The sequence below is a fragment of the Ixodes scapularis genome, unplaced genomic scaffold (genome assembly GCF_016920785.2).
Source record: "Ixodes scapularis isolate PalLabHiFi unplaced genomic scaffold, ASM1692078v2 PGA_scaffold4__175_contigs__length_147842914, whole genome shotgun sequence".
NCBI lineage: Eukaryota > Metazoa > Arthropoda > Arachnida > Ixodida > Ixodidae > Ixodes > Ixodes scapularis.
In genome coordinates, this window is record NW_024609879.1 from 85,421,073 (window position 1) to 85,437,888 (window position 16,816).

A 16,816-nucleotide genomic window follows, 5' to 3' on the forward strand; every position below is an offset into this window, starting at 1 on the left:
ACCTTAAGGGAGTTTTAAGGACTGCGCTCTTGCGCACATCTGTGGGAGTTTTAAACCTCGAGTTATAAAACTTTGTGGATAGGAATGATAGTTTTTTTTTTTTTTTTGTTTTCTTCTTAGATTTTAGGATTACACAGTTCTAGCATAATCCAACCGATAGACTCTTTTTGAACGTGCGCGCCGTCCAGTGCTCAGAGGCCGCCTCCTTTCTTGCCAGGCACCCACCAAAATATAGCAGCCGTCAGCATTGTTTGATGGATTAAAAAAAAAATGGTCTACTGTTTTATTGTTTCAGAACTTGATTGTCTTAAATCTAAAAACACAGTAATAAAATTGGCAGACTGTTTAATACGCATTCATCTAGGAAATATTTAATTTTATCTTTAAAAATAAAAGTTTTGTAGATTGAATTTTCCTTCTCAAACCAGACTACAATATTTGTTTCAAATTATTTAAAGGCGAAAACAATGGAATGATTTGTCCAGAGGTTTATATACGGGCAAGTTTAACATGCAATCTTACGAATTGAATTTTCACATTTTATTTTGGGTATATGAGGGGCTGCTAAAAGCAAACCCCCCCCCCCCCCTCCTTTAAAAATAAATCGGATGAATGGATGAATAGATGAATACGGATAAAATTGTTTCATATGGCGGCGTCTTGCCCCACCTATCCAGTGCTTTTCTACATAAAGCCGGGATTACACTGCGTATAGACCTTTTCCCCAAGGGCGCCGCCATCTTGAATGTCGTCACTTCTGGTATGGGCGAAAACACTGTTCTGCCGCGTATCAACGCCAATACAAGACATTTAGGATATAAGCGTAACCATCACAAATTCTCGTTTTGTCTCCCCCCCCCCCCCTTTTTTTTTTTTTTTTTGCTTTTTACAATTTGCAATGTTTAATTTTTTTTTTTTTTTTAGCGCCTATACCGGATACGTTTATTAGGCGGCTGGAGACGAGAGTAAACTAAAATGGTCTACTGTAGATTAAACTAGAGTTAGGGGCGTCGCGAACTTTTGTGAAACCTCAAGTTTGACCTTCAAACTTTCACGGAAGTTCGAGGAAGTTCCACTTATGAACGGTGCTGCCCAGCTTTTACACTAATATTTAAAATTTTGCGCAAAAAAAAATAAAAAAACAGTTTATTTTTTATTTCATAAAATGGTCAAATGTTTACACTTTAAGAAAGCTAAGATATGCACTTTTAATGCTTTCGTTAGTTAGTAATGGGAACCAGTGATTCCAATACACCCTACAATATTTCACTTTTCCTCTGCCAGGTAAAGTAAGCTTTTCTTTTCTTTTTTTTTTTTTTTTTGTTCGCGAATGGTCACAAAATTGAACTTTAGTCGAATCTTTGTTGAACGCCAAGTTGAAATTTCGAAAAAGTCGAACTCGAGTTCGTTAAAATAGGAATTGTTGTGTTCCACAACTTTTAAAAATTCAACATGCTCATTAACATATGTTAAAATTCATTGCGATATGCTCCTGTCCTGACCGTTTTGTGTTCGTATCAAAATCATTATTTCAGCACACTCGTCACCGAACAGGCGCACGGAAAATCCCGTAGAATCTCTCCCCGTCTCTTCCGCCACCTTGGAACTACCGCCCTGCCATCTCTAGGACGTTAGAGTTGCGAATGCGAAGCGGCAGTGATCAAGTGGCCGTGGTTAAACACAGCTGTTTCGAGAGCAGGGATGGATGCATACTTGGAAAGGTATGCACGGAGCACCCACACACTCGCGAGCGCATCTAGAAACAGACAGGAGAAAACGCCAAAACGCATGGGAAACCACTGTCGCTCGGCGCACCCCCGATTTCCGATTGGCTTAGTAGACCTTTCAAAATCCCGTCGCCCAACATTGACGGTCACCATTTTCGCAGGGGGGGGGGGGGGGGGGGGGGGATGTTGATATTCCTCACCGCCTGGTGATAGTCACGAAATTGCAGAGGGTAAGCAAGTTGGCAAGGGAAAGAAATCGTACTTTCGGTTCCTAATTTGTAGGCTAGGTGGCGCAAGCTACCGCCCGTTATTAAGCGTAGTGCCGTTAGCATCCATCCATTTCTTATGGGGTACGAAGCGTGTGATTGCACGCGTGCTCCGATGACGCAACCGAATCGTATACTTAATCAAAATGACGTGCTTCGCGAGCCTCTCGCTGGAAGTCGCGGTTCGAGGGGCGTCTTCTTTCGTGCAAGACTAAGCTCGTCGAAGCGATGGACGGCAGTATGACGCTGCGAGTTATCCGAGACCAATCCAATACCGTTTGAGTGCCAAGGGATCTTCGGAAGAAGCACAGGGATGCGCGGAAGCGTATAGTCCCGTCGTGGTAGACTATCGCAGTGCTCGATCGGCTCGAACGGCTTCTATAGCATCCATTGCGGCCCATAAGGTGAAACCGGATAAAGTGAATAATCTTCTGGTTCCTTGCGTGACGAATATCTGGGTGCTATCTATAGAGGAGGTCGAACGAAAGAGACGGTGGTATGCTAACGTGAGCGCCACGTCCGCTTCCGAGAGTTTGCGTGCGTCAAAATAGGCCGCGGTGTGGCGCGGGGCACGTTGCAAAATCGCCTTGGCAGTTATTAGCTCTCCCTGAGGAATGCGCTCGACGGTCGAGCCGCTCGAAACGAGATTAAGGCTCGAGCCGTACGCGTGTTCCTGCGGTTAGGGGAATGGATTGACAGCCTCTTTTGATGGAGGTAAAGGATCTAAAAAAAAAAAAAGGAAAAACCGTTGGGAAGCATTTCGAAAGCGAGATGATAAAACCTGGAATGCGCGTGCAAAAACGAAAAACTTACTAAAAAATAATATATTACGAAAGTCGGAACCTAATAAAATAGTTCCACATCATTTTCATTACGCGTGGACCTTTTACTTTGTACAGAAATGGCAAATGTGCCTAGAACAAAGCTATATTCTGAGCATTAAAGTGACAATTTGGGCAAGGTGCTTCATGTTCACGTAGGTAAGCGCCGAAAAACACTGCGATCATGAAATAAAATATTTGGAGTTTTGCAAAAATAACGTCGGAAGTTTACGTGTGTGTGTGTGTGTCAGTGCGTGTATGTTTCGATTGACGTACAATTTTCGGTTGTTTTTTTTTTGTTTACCTAAACACGAACTTACCTAAGAAAAATAAAGAAACAATATAACGGGTTGGGTATTAAAGGTGCCGCGTGGATGATGAAATAAAAATGACGACCGCATACAGTGCGAATTTATGGTGCTTTGTTTGCACTTTGGTTGAGGTTCAAAAGAAATGGAGGCTTTTGTACCGTTATTCAAGAGCCGGAATTTGTATGAACCCGAAACTTGAGAAAAATAAAAAAATAAAAACACTCGAGGTACACCTAAGCACTTCTTATGAGTTGTGAATGCGAAAGCATGCAAGCCGCTCGTCCGCTCCCTTTTTTGTCTGCTGCGTACTTTTCGTTGCCGGTCAGCGCGCGTGCTACCCTGGGCACGCTGACCCTGGACGCTCCGTGCTAACGGCGCACTGATGGACACGCAGCGCCATGGGGTGAGCGGTCGTGAAAGCTGACGAGCGCAGCAGCCAATGGGAGCCCCGTCGACGCGTGCCAGCCAATGGAACCTTTGGGATCGGGGAAACTAGGTGCCGTTTTCGTGCTTCAAACTGATGACGTCAGCTTGCTCCATGAAACAGTTAATGCTTTCGCTTAAAAAAAATAATAATTTAATCGAGAATCTAAGCAGAAGGAAACTTTAATAAGACAAATGAATCACAGAGGCTCTTTGAAAATTCTATTCGGCAATAATGTTAATAAACAGGTACTAACAAATTGTTTACGTGAATTAAAAGACGTCAGAATCTAAGAACGAGCCCCAGAAGTTCATATTCTTCTTAGCCAGTGTATTTTAGACTCTGGGTCACGACTCCATGGGGGGTCGCGACAGATTCGGCCGATTAAACGCGAAGATGCTCGGCGGTGGCGTCGATAGAACGCTCCTCCTGTGTAGCATGGCTACCGTGTCCCACAAAGTGGTCGTTCAGTTTCTGCCCTATTGACGTTATAGAAGTGTAATGTTGTCGCCGGTCACGAACCTGACGGCGCCACGGCATCAATGATGAATGTAGCAGACACCACCATACTCAAATCTATCAGTCGACAAGCTCCACGGAAGAGCGACATTCGTGAAAACGGTTCTTCTCTGTTGCCTGGACGCGAGCAGGCACGGGCGGACAACTTTCTTAACGCCACGCGGCGTGAACGCCTCCACGGACAACGGAGAAAGACCGTTTTTGAACAATGCTCTTTGTGCGCCAACTTTTGCGCAAACTTAATGTTTGCCAGAAAGGAAAAGCAAAACACACAATACACACACACTTTCCGCCACAGGCAATGTGAATCTAACGTTCCACAAATTCTGCCGCCCCTGTCCATATACAGGGTGTCACAAAAGAAAATTTACACGGTCTTTTTTACCGCAAAAATAAACTAGGCATCGCCGAACGCTCATTCTCCGCTCAAAGGTAGAGCTAGAGGTCACAACCAGATGCCAAAGTTTCAGCCCGATCCGATAACTTCGTCAAAAGTTATGTGATTTTCTGAAAATTTTAATGAAAAAATGGCGGCCGACGGAGTTTTCAAACACATGGCGCTCTATGGCACCAGAAACCGAAAGCGGGCAAAAATGGGCTCCATTTTCCCATTGAAATTTTCAGAAAATCACTTATAACTTTCGATTAAGTTATCGGATCGGGCTGAAACTTTGGCATCTGGTTGTGACCTCTAGCTCTACCTTTGGGCGGAGAATGAGCGTTCGGCGATGCCTAGTTTATTTTGGCGGTAAAAAAGACCGTGTAAATTTTCGTTTGTGACACCCTGTAGAGCGGGCTGCTATAGCGTAGCCAACGCCACCGAGCGCACGTGGCACGAAAAGGCGACCGGCGTTCAATCTGACTTTTAATCTATTTGCGTTGGCAGGCACCTATCCTGCCGGAGGTCACTCTCGAGCTCGGCTGTCCTAGGAAGCTATAGGGAAACCTGAGAAGTCGCGACGAGAGAGACACTTGCGTTCTTTCCTGCTTTTTGTTTTTCCTGAACTTCCACGTTTACCCGCCAGGATCGCGGCATTCACGACAGTGTGTCACTCCGGCCTTTGTGGCTCCATTTTTTTGCGACTTGGGGGCAACTTTCGATGCAAGGGCGGCATAGGAAGCTAAACACACCAGTAGTAGACGCGTTTCAGTCACCGTATGTAATTGCGGCGTTCAATCTCCGCTCCAACGGACACTGCCACTTTATAAGGAAACGTCATTCCTGCCAGTATCTGTTGTTTCTTAATGCTGCTAAACCAGCTGATACACTAACTATTGAACGGACTTTCAGCATCAATTTTGTTTATGCACTTAAATCAAAACGCTTATGGTATGGCTAAAAACCGGGGAGGTCGCGAAGCTATATATATTTTACATTAGCTATCCCATGCCGGCGGCGTCTGTGATTACAAAAAACGCGAAAGAAATGGCTATTTTCTCATTGGCTGAGCAAAACGACTCTTAGATAGCCATTGGCGGGCGCTTCACGAGGACGCGCTCGGTAAAAGCGGGGGGAGGGGGTTGTTCACGCCAGTGCACCGCAGACGAAGTAAGGGAATTCAAGAACGACATTCATGCTTTCGTATTCACAATTCAGGGAAAGCGCTTAGGTGTGCTAAGCAGGTTTTTTTTATTATTATTTTAACGACTACAGTGTTTCTTTCTTTTGAAAAACTAAAACGGCAAAAAGAAAAACAAAAAAAACTATTACGTGCTTTAGGATTGGCAATCAGTGGCTACGTCGACAGCGTCATTAAAGCTTCATTTAGTTCAGGGTACGGTTATTAAGAACAGGGAATTTTCCTCGCAACCTTTACTTTTTGTTTTCGTGTCGCTCAAGCCCTTAACAAAATGCAAATAATTCAATGTGCGCAAGGAAAAGTTAATTGATTTTTAAGGGTAGGACTCTTCGTCCACTTTTTCTGCTAACATGCGTGCCACTGGCCCCATTTGTATTTTATCCCTTTTAATCCCTGGCTGTAAAGCTTGCGTGATTAAGGTCGCCGTTCATCGATTAGTATTTTAACAGCGATTAACGGGTCGCCTAATTTCTTCCGGGTAGCGTTCCGGTGAACGTTCCGGGAAGACTACACTGATGAAATCTGATGGCACGAATATTCCACCTCCAATCAAAGGCAAGTTACCAGTCTCCACTTCTACTAAAGTAAAACAAAAACATCGAACTGTATATACAAAAAAATAGCTATTGTGCGGGTTAATTGCTTCCGTGGAATATTCCAGTCAAAGTACAAAACTCAACAATACAAAACGGCACAGCGGAGAACGTGACCTCGCGCATAAACAGTCACTCTAGCAATGCGTAGAGTAATTAAAAGGCGGAGTCATACGGTTGCGCTAGAGTAGCACTATGTATGCTAGCTGGATACACTATAGAAAAACCGTATAGGCTCCTCAAGCGGAGTATTCGCGACTCCAGCGAAACCGACAGCACATAGTGGCTGAGACAGAAAGCTGAGACAGCAGGTTCGCTCACCAGCCTTCTCGAGCAAATCGGATATTCGCAGCGCCTGGCGATCTAAAGACAAAGCCATGAAGTAGGTTCCAAAACACGCCATGAATATCGCCAATGTGCCAACGGAGCTGTTTACAAACCAGCCCGCCTTTGGCCACACGAGGCAAACGCCCAGTTCTCACACGAGGTGGCAGCACTGTGCAGAAACCGGATCTGCGTGAAGTAAAGCAACTGCGCATGCGCCATGTCGACAGCAGCGCCACCGCCGAGGCGTGACTTCAGAGCCGCGCGTTGGTCTATATGCGGTTACTTCAGCGAGACCGAGCGCTCCGCTGGTCTTTTCCGTTTTGTTGAGCACTGTTCGTATGCCGCCACTGTTAGAGCTGAGGTTAGAACCTCTGACAAAGAAAGATAGGGCAGGGCGTCTTTTTTGTACGGCCGGCGTCCCGCGGGCGGGCGCTCGTTGCCATTCCTCGTTATTAACCGTGCCATAGCCTCCTTTATTTTATAAAGCCGGTCCAAACGCGAAACGTGAACGATATAACGGGGAACAGGTCAGAGAAGGGGGCGTGCGCAGGGGCTCTCTCCGGTAGCGCCAAACAATGCCCCAGCGGGGAACTCCGGAAGCACAAACGCGCTCCTTTTCGTTTATTTTTCTTTCCTTCGTTTTTTTTTTTTTTTTTTTCTTTTAAGGAGAACATTTTGCGTCAACTTTTCTCTCTTCCGCCTTTCCTCTGTTTCTGCACGCGCCGATAGCCTCCTTTCATTTTTTTTTTACCCCGTTGCAGTTTGTTGTTTTGCGGAGAGGCCACCACAGGTATTGTTGGCGCAGGCTGAAGGGTTGCCCCAGAACTGGATCTGCGCTTCCCCATAGGTAAGCGTACCGCGCTACTCATAGCCCTCTTTCCAGAGGCCACGCGTCCAATGGCTCCGTCGTGGAATTGACAGGCTCTTTAGAATAAAGGGGCTACGAACGTGCTTTGGCTTCGCGAACACGCTCGAGGCTGAAAATACGCCGAAACATTAGTGAAGGTGAGAAGCGTGTGCTGGAGGTGGGACTACTGAAACTCCTCCACGCCGCTCTCATTCTGTCTGTGATTATAAAAGGATAACCGAGAATCGTGGGCAACGTTGTCGAGCGTAGCGTCGTTGTCGTAGTGCTCCGACGCGCCTTCGTTTAACCTTTCCTTCGCTCCAGTGAGCGCAAGCGAGTGCGACGCAAGACGCACTCGCGCTTTACAGTGCCGAGTTGCAGCAGCGTGAAAACTACACCCACCTCCACAACGTCGCACAAGAAAACAAAACAAAAAATTAAAGACGTTTACAACTCCCTGTGATGCCGAATTAGAGCGCAGCTCTTGAGGAGGGGGAGAAGACTGTGTGGAGAGGAGGATATACCCCTCCTTCTTCTCCGTACCCTTTCCTTCCTCTCCTTCTCCTCTCTCCCCCTCCTCCTTCGGCAGCTTCACGTGAAGGTCACGTCGTGACCTTCATGTGACCTTCACTGTGAAAATCGTAACCTTCACAAGTGACCTTCGTGACGTCACTCGTGACCCTCGTGATGACACACGTGACCCTCGTGATGTCACATGTGACGTCACGTGGGACGTCATTATGGTAAACATCTCATAATGCAACGCGCGGTTACACCAACGGTGACGGCGACGCCACTCAAGCCGTAAACGGGCGCCTAAGAGCTGCATTCTAAAAAAAAAAACAATTTCACTGTTTACGAGAGCCGCATTTAACGCGTGCTACAAGGTTGTAAGTTGAGTCATAGCCTCCTCTATACTCACAAAGCCTGGCAGTTCGACGACGGAACCATAGAGTGCCCGGTCGCAGATTTGGAGCGCGAGGATCTGGTAGCACAGAGCATCAAAGAGCCATTTCTCGGGAAACCTGGACGTCAGCGCACAGCTTTTGCAGCGGCGAGGACCTGAAACACACTTTTTTGTACGGGTGAAGTGTGTTTCGGCGCCTCGCCACAGCGGGGCGCCGGTCACGTGGTTCTCCTCTCATCCGTTGTCTGCCGCTCCCCCTTTTCCATTTCGGCGGCCGCTTCTCATAGTGATCTGCCAAGCTTTGTCATTATCTAGGAGGCTGTGGTTGAGTATATCGTTGATGTTCGTTGAACGTGACGGATAAACAAAAGCGCGAGTGTGTTCTGCGTTCGTTCCTCGTGCCCCGTCCTTTTGAGTGCTGTTCTATCATCGTGTCTACACGTGCTAAATCGCATTTCAGCCAGAGCGCATTCGCAACTACAGCGAGGAGAAAACAACTCGCCGAAAACGCCCGAACACAGCAATGAAACGCAGCCCGAGACGCTTCTAAAGTACTGATCGGCGAAAGCTTGCACAGCAAACTCCCAGGGCTTGTACATCGTTGTAGCAGTGTCGCCATTTCTCAAGTGCATACCGACTTCTCGCTGTATACGCATTCACAACAAGCGTTTTGCGTTTTTTTTTTTATATCTCATGTAAGCCTTCGCGAGAATCCAAACTACTTTTTCATGCTTCTTGAAGCGAAAACGATTACTCCAGGAGCGTCGGCCATACAGAACCACTCCGACTTTAGGCGTCGTTCTGAATGGGAGATTTTCACGCGTCCCTTCCTTCTCTTCCAGACCGCAGTGGCGAGTCGCCAGACGGTCTGAAGGGCGCCTTACAGGCGCACATCGGTCACGTATAAGACTCCAATCTCGTTCAATTTCCGCGGCGAGAGGAGGCTCGTCGCCAAGCCCGCCATTCGCTTCTCGTCAATGGCAGCTGCTTGGGGTGACTGAACTCTGTTTTCTGCAGGACGGCCGAGAGCCCTCGGCACGGGGCGCTCGGCTATGATATAGATTACTCTAACACTCTTTAACATGGATTGTGACGAAACCTTCCTTTTAACAATGTTTACTACGTATGATTCGTCTAAGGAATACATCAAGGCAGGCGTGCATCATGCATGTCGTGAGCGAAGGCATATATAAGTGCTTATACGTTCTATATATGTTCTCATATAGGGTGTCCTGACAAGAAACGCGAGATTTAATTAGGAAGAATATATAATTGTCGATTAATTCAACAAAGTACCGGTGATCATTTTCTTCTCAGTCATATGACGCACGGCTTGAAAAAATCAAAGGGACCATGAAATCCTTTTTCAACTTTTTCTTTCTTAGCTTTAATCCTCAACTCAAAAGTGAAATGCGATATCACGTGTTCGTGCCGTGCTTAGGGTTCGGAGGCAATGAATCCAAGCTTCCGCGCATGGCCAGAAATTTGCGACAGGCACTTCTAGTTCACTTATCTGTCTCCACGTGGCGTATTCACCTTTAAGTTTTACGCCATGTGCAAATGGCCGCCGGAGTGGAGCGTGTGCCGAGTTAAAAAAATAAAAAAAACAGCAACAGTAACTTTAAAGATAAAATTTAAAAAAAAGAGATGAGATCATGAGTGTTCTGCGGTTGCAACCTACAGATAACTTTATCATTCTCCCTTACCATTTCATAGCGATACTGCGATCTAAAGAAGAACATCAGAACTTCTAAACCATTTCCCACAAGCCATCGCACGCATTTATATGGTTCTAATAGTTGACTTGGCGTGAGATGAAGTAAGATTAGGGTGACCACCCGTCCCGCCACTCGCGGGACTGTCCCGCATTGAGGACCCGTGTCCCGCGTCCTGCAAGAAATTCCCAAATCTTCAAAATGTCCCGCATTTTATACCGTCGTAAACTTCACTCCGCAACTCATGGTGCTGCCGAACAACGGGGCACGGGGAAGCGCGGGGATCGCTGGTATCGTCTCAATCGCAATGGTACGCTGTATCGAAGCATTGCGGTAAGCGACCGTCCTTCTTGCAGTAAAACCGACGCGCATGCTCTGTTGGGCCTCTCCCCATGGTGGCAAAATATTGTAAAAAACTTGCTCGCCAAAGTTTCCAATATAAGATACTGTAATTATTTTCAAATCGCTCTGTCAATGCGAAAGGGTTGCCGCTGATTATTTTTTTTTAATGAAGACAGCTACACAAGGCAAAAAGCCTGCAACTCACAACGGTCGAAAAAGAACATAATGTTAAAAATTTGTGTAGGACCATGTTGATAAAAGTAAGCGTTGACAGGAAACAATAAGCCGAAAAAGATTTACTTTTTCTTATTTCCATTTGTTGCATTGAGTTCTTCTACAGTCGATTTTTGTGTTTTCAACTTTGACACATCTAATAACACATTTGGCATAAAAATATATCACTGGGAGTGCAAAATATTTGAGCTTAAATGCTGAAATACAATTAGCAGGTGTATAAACAGCACAGGAGATTAAATTTGTTAACAAACTCTCGGTTCGTCCTGTGTGTGCTAAAAAATCCCCCCCCCCCCCCCCCCCTCCCTGTCCCGCGTGTCCCGCATTTCGCTAGCAGGAAGGTGGTCACCCTAAGAAAGATACCTTCAGATATAACTGTGTTGTGCGTGAGTGAGGCATAAAACGTATGCTTTTATTAGTGGTTCATTCCGTACAGGACATATCTAAGGATGGACTGTCAGCTTATGTATTTCAGGCAAATGATTTTTTTTACGCGTTGAAGTATATCCACTTTACGCCCGGTGCAATGTTGTCAACAATAATAAAAAAAAAATCGGATAGATTTAGAACGAAAATTGAACGTTGAATGAGGCGAAATCGTGCCCACGTACATAAAGAGGCATCGGCGACGGAAGGGTGACTGACCCGAAGCAGGGCATTATCGCTACTTTCATACACGCAGCACGTTCAGGAATGTTCTGAACAAGAACCCTCGACAGACAGTCGAGAATGGGCTGAAATTTCTTAGAAGAGTACAAAATTACTAATATGAGAATCCGGGCATGGCGGGATTCGAACCCTATTCCTCTGTGCTACAGCCGCATGCGTACCAAGCTTGTCACGCACCCGCGGCAGTCGGCTATACTTTGTTTCACCTTGAAGTCCAGATGCAGCCGACGCTACGAGCTGATGGTACCAATCAAATAACGTCAAAAGTACATCATCATCATGTTCGTCGTGCTTGTGTACATTATATCTTCGCTGTACCAAGCATAAATAAAGAAACGTCCAAAGCTATCGTTTATGGGGCATCTACACCACCACCGAATGTGCTACAATAATGAATTTATTACATTTAGATCATGTATACTTGGCTGTTTATGTTTGGCTCTCCTCATCGCTTCCAAAAATTTATTAGGGCTACACTAAAACAGTATAATCGCCTAAGTTATACGGCCAGGGCGACATTATATCTAATTGTCGAGATAAGCTGAATAATCAACTAAAATTTGTTGTATGGTTTTATTTAGTAAAAATAAGCACACTGTTCTAGTTAGAAAGTTGCTGGGCGTCATTGAGAACCATTAAATTAATAAATTTCAAAAATAATCGCAGCACGTGGGAAACGTGGTAGTACGCTAAACTTACCATTTGTGTAACAATGCGCAAGGCTGCCAAATCATCAAAAATCAACGCATATCGAGTAGCGTTGTCTCAAGGTGGTGATGGTTCGGGTGTTTTTACGTATTCGTTTATCTTTTGAAATTTGAGCATCCGTGCTTCGCCAGGGAACTTTTTTCAGGACAATCCAGTCCCCAACTCAAGCTGAAATATAACATTTAGAACCCTCAAGCACATCCTAATATTTTGGCAGGCTTAAAAATGAGTCCTTCTTTAGAGAACCGGCCTCGAAATGAGGATGGTTCGGCAGTTTTTACGCATTCGTTCAACTTTTGAACTTTCAGCACCAGCGCCTCGCCAGGGATTGAAAATTGGGCATCCGCGCTTCGCCAGGGAATTTTTTCCGGACAACCCAATTCCCGACTAAAGGCGTACTAAAAATATCGAGCCCTCCAGGTCATTCTGGTATTATGAAAAATCAGTCTTGGACGTAGCTCAACTACTCTACTCAAACTACTGTAGTTTAACTACTTTTCCGAGTAACTTGGTAACTTTCAATTACAACTTGATTTGGGTAATTAGTAGTTTAATTTAACTACGTTTTTCAGGTAACTTCTACTCGAACTACTAACTACTTCCGAAATCTATCGCTAATTTTGCTCATCACAAAGGTTTGAGCGCAGAAATAAACAAGACGCCAGCAGATGAAGTGGCATTCCGGAGCAAGGGGCCCCCAACTGCACCAAAGGCGTCCTTGGGCCAAGGTGGTGACGAGCAGCCAAAACATAACACCGGCGCGCACGAACGCAGGCAAAGATGCTCAAGCCTTGGTCGGATATTGACCTAATCCGGTAATGCACGCAGGCGCCCGCCTCAAGCTGCAACCGTGAAAGACGGGGACACTCCCAGGGTTATTGTTGTTTTCATGTTGTCTGCCTTTATTGACCTCTGCCTCAAGCAGTTTGGACGTTCCACGGAGAGCGACACTGAATGACCTCGCAGCTGGGCGCCTGTAGGGAGCGCACATGAAGGCACTCTAGGCGCCCGTTCCCATGGTCGCCTTGTCGTCAGCGCGTGCTCCCTTGCGAAGCCGGACTCCCCCGCGCACAAACGCAGACACGGATAACCCGTTCATGGGAGCACGTTCCCGCTTCCAGCTGCAACTGTACAAGCGACGATGCTTGTTCACGTAGTTCGACTACGCGTCCTTCCGACTTTCCACGCTAAGGGGACTGAAAACGATTTACTTGTCAGGCGTGTCAGGCGCGTCAAGATACCGTAGTCGCCGGCGAGGATTGCGAGTCACCCGTGGGAGATCCTTTAGTTGGACCCGACATCAGCGGCGTAATATACTTCGTTTTATCTTCTGTCAAACCAAAGCAATTTTTTTTTTCTTTTCAGTAGCGTAGCACTGCACAGTCGTCCGAATGATCTCATCGTCGTGGCGCGAGACTTGAACCCTTGACGGTCAGATGCACTCGCTCAGCGTACTCTCCGAACGTCGTGGGATAAAGAAGGGCCATTCATAAGAATCTCAACTTACCGAAGAAAAAAGAAAAAGCACGAGATTTTCTTATAAAAGACCCTCTAGCCTTGGCAAACCTCAGATGTTTCGTCCCGGACACCCAAGATGCCGACACTCGCTTACCCGACCCTGCACAGCCTCTCTCAAATTCAACGCTGCCGTTCCATCCAGCGCGTCGATGGAACGCATTTTAGCCTGCCTGGGGGCGTCTTTAGGAGGAAAAGGGGAAAACTCCCGTATCAAGAACTTTGAAAGTCATTTGCTTCTGCGGGCGAGTAATCTATTTTGGTGAAAACGCAAGCCATTAAATGACTGCATTTATTTTAGGCTCGCTGGGTTTTTCACGGATCAAAATTGATGTTCATTTCGCTACCACAAAAATATAAAAAAGTAACTTCGAAAGTAACTTCAAAGTAACTCGCTACTTTTTTACAGTAGCTAGTATTTTACTCAATTACTATTACAAATGCGTAATTTCTACTCTATTCCAATTACTTTTGGCGTCGATACTCAGTAACTTAACTTAACTACCTTTTTTGAGTAATTTGTACATGTCTGTGAAAAATACATCAAAATTAATTATTCGTAAGAAAATCGGTCTCGAAGTATGGATGGTTCAACTGCTTTAGCGGATTTGATCATCTTTTGAATTTTGGACACCTACGGTTCATCAGGGAACTTAATGAGGACAACGCAGTCCCGAAATAAAGGCGGAATATAAAATGTAGAGCCCTCAAGCACATCCAGGTACTACGGCAATTACTTCAAAACGAGTCTTTTTTGAGAGATTCTTCGGTCTGAAAGTGGGGATGGTTCAAAATTTTTACACATTCGGATATTTTGTGAAATTTGGGCAACCGAGCCTGGTCAGGGAACGTTTTGAGGACAAATAAGTCTCCAACTAAAGGCGGAATATGAAATGTAAAGTCCTCGAGCACGTCCTGGTACATACTTAAAATGAGACCCTTTAGAGAAAACCGGTCTCAAATTTTGGTTGGGCCGGCCATTTTCACTCCTTCTCTCATCTTTTGAAATTCGAACACATGCGCCTCATCCAAGAACTTTTCCAAGTTGGCCGATTTTTTGACTGGAGATGAATTAAACACTTTATGGCTTTTGACTACAAGCGGCCGGTAGGGCAAATTCTCTAAAATGAGTCATCCTGGAGAATGCTTGTCTCGAAGTGAACATGGTTCGACTACTTTCAAGCATTCGTTCTTCATTTCAAATTTGGGCACCCGGACCTTGTCCGGGGACGTCTTCAAAACGACCTAGTTCTCAACTGGTGACGAAATATAAAATGTAAGGCCGCCAACTACAAGACGGTGCTAGTTCAAAACCCGAGGCTTCGACGCTCTTCGGGAGATGGGTAATCAAGTCAAATATTTCAATACGATCTTCTATCGATTTTTTAAATCTTTCACTGTTTGTGAGCAGGGCGCTTAGGATAGTTTAATGTAAACATTTAGAACGTGATTAAAATTTACTTTTCACATGGGAATGTTATGTTCACAAGAACAATCATCCTCTCATAAATTGGGTACTCACCGCAGTGCTTTCATTCCTTAACGAAAACTATTACTTTGTTATAATCACGTAAAATTAAGAATTGGCGAGAATATTGCCGACATTTTTTTTTTGTAATTTTAGATTATCATAATAGAAGACATCTATTTTGCTTGCTAGTTTAATAATGTCAGTAGTAGAATAGTGCGAATGATTGTACACGCCTAAACGAGAACGAATACACCTTATTTGGCCAATTGGTCTTAGAAACCCAAAGGAATAATTTTGAAAAAAATCAAATCGTACCCAGCAAATTATCGATCCTTCTTGTTTACTTCAGTCGTATGGAATAGTTTGTACTTTGTTATATTTTTTTAAATTGTGCTCGTTTAAAAATAGCTGTGTCTCAAAAACTTGCGTGAGGTGCCTTCGAAACATATGTTTCTTCAGATGAAATACACATCTTAGGCACTAGAAAAACTTACCACAATATAGGGGAGAAACTGCATTTAAGTTATACAATAATTACGAGGTTTTTATATACCCAAGAATAAACTATACACTTTGATTAACTTGGACAGTATCCGTTGTGGGAATACACCAAAATGTATATTCGACTGAGAAACCTGCCGTTTACACGTCATGATCTTGTAATTTGGGCACAAGAATAGCGGCACATGATAGAATGGAGTAGTATAGCATGACAAATTGCTCAAAGCGCAACATTTCGTTGTTATGGTCATATTTCTATAATAAATACATGGGCTTCAATCGAAACACTGCCGTGACCCGCTCAGAGATGGCGTAAGCATACGATGGCACACATCTCTGGGGATTGCTTTTTAAGCACACCATGAAACGTGTCCTTCTCAGGTGATGATAAGTGTCACCATGGCACTCATTGGTCACGACCGCGAATTCGAATATTCGTTGACGGATTGATTGTTGACAAGCGCATACGTCCGAGTGACGCAGTTCTTCTGTCCAATGCGTAAGCTGGGCTAGGCTGACGTGTGCTTGGGCACTGCGGATGCATCACTGTAAAGGCGGAGAGCCTTCGAAGGAAAGGAGCTACGAAATAGTCCGCTATATTTTAAAATTTTCGTGCCGAAAAGCAGGGCTTTTCACGTTTGTGCACCAGTATTATTTTGGCGCACTAAATGATATGCAATTAGTAAAATCCCGATTTATCCTACAGCAGAAAATTCATTTCATGGTCCCTCTAAGGATAACAAGTTAAGCAGTCGTTTCGAGGGTCAAAGAATAGTATTTTGTTTTATTGACGTCGCGTGACGTCATGGTATCACGTGACATCCGGACTTAAAACCGTTACGTCCCGTTGTCACGTGAACTGATGATGACTCCAGGTCACATGACGTCAATTTCCCGCCAAATGTTTCCGTTCTGTTTCCCGCCAAATGTTTCCGTTCACATTACGTTAATGTTCCCGCCAAATGCGTCCGTCTCGGACAGACGACGCATTTCTAAAAATAAAAGTTTTGCTAAAAAAAAAAAAAAAAAACATTTGAGGCCTTTTTTTTTTATTTAATAATTCTGTCAGGCCCATGAAGGCTTTTACAGGGGTAGAAATCAGAACGGTGAATCTAAAACGTACACTTTAACCGAAATAAATATAATAAGTAAACAGTCGCCCAATAAGAAACGCCAACAACATGCCACGGGAAATGAAATAATGGATCAGAAGGCATAACATATCAAGGAAGACAAAATAAGAAAAAATATAGTATATCTTTAGTTCGGTATGTAGTGCACCAACTCAGATTTAGTGCTGAACACGATTTTCGACAAATGTCCTCCACTACTCTGCCGA